The sequence below is a fragment of the Aptenodytes forsteri genome, unplaced genomic scaffold (assembly GCF_000699145.1).
Source record: "Aptenodytes forsteri isolate BGI_AS27 unplaced genomic scaffold, ASM69914v1 Scaffold257, whole genome shotgun sequence".
In the NCBI taxonomy this organism is placed as follows: Eukaryota; Metazoa; Chordata; class Aves; order Sphenisciformes; family Spheniscidae; genus Aptenodytes; species Aptenodytes forsteri.
In genome coordinates this window covers 11,511,646-11,512,418 of record NW_008795194.1, presented here as the reverse complement: position 1 = coordinate 11,512,418, position 773 = coordinate 11,511,646, and the positions used below count along the sequence as shown (strand labels likewise).

General features: G+C 46.7%; 1 protein-coding gene across 1 annotated transcript in view; it reads right to left on the bottom strand.

Annotated features, from left to right (window-relative positions):
* The window catches only part of PTPRN2 (protein tyrosine phosphatase, receptor type N2), a gene marked incomplete at its 3' end in the record, with an annotated part of 561,766 nt that overhangs the window by 62,446 nt on the left and 498,547 nt on the right, over positions 1 to 773 (bottom strand). The window lies entirely within an intron of this gene.

The following is a 773-nucleotide window of genomic DNA, read 5'->3' as shown; positions in this document are numbered from 1 at the left end:
TTCTAGAAGGAAAAGGATAAAAAAAGCCCGATAGTTCCAAACTCCTCCAGATTACTATTATTTTTGCAGCAATAGGAGAGAATCCTTCTAGTGCATTTCACTTGTCTCCATGTGCTAAAAAGTTGTACAATAATTTCCCCTCATTAGCTTCATTATAAGCTATATTAGCAACAATTAAAAACGCAACATGAAAATGAAAAGACCAGGCGCGCAAATTGCAGCAAGACTCATTTGGCCTGCATTCCCCCTTTCACAATTACCAGGGAAATGAATTGAAAAGCACGCCCCTGCCTCAGTCCTGGTTGCTACAAGATGAGAACAATTAGCAAACTCCTTTCCACCACCTAATTTCGCGTGGTAACAAAATGGATTTTTCCCCATGAATGCCTAGCCGGCCTATTCATTATCTCTCCTCTATTAGTAATTTTCTGCTCCGTATTCAGCTAGCCAGCTCTTAATTTCCTCCTGTCTTGCAGTGTACACAGTGGCTCTTATGTCAGGCCCGGTCCATTTTTATCTTGTAATCATAAAGGCCACCAAAGCAATTATCGCTGGTCTTGACTGTAAAAGCTTGTCATTAATTAGCCTCCTTGCCTTCAGTGCTGCGGATTAGCCGGGGCCGAGGCTGAGTTAATGGAAATGCAGGTTCAATAAGACTCCCGGATTTTCTTGCCTGGATGCGCCGAGCGGAGGAGGATTGCCGGGTTTGTAAACCCCGGGCGGCGGGGGGGCGGGCGCAGGGCTCGCCGAGGCCGGGCATGTGCCGCCCGTCG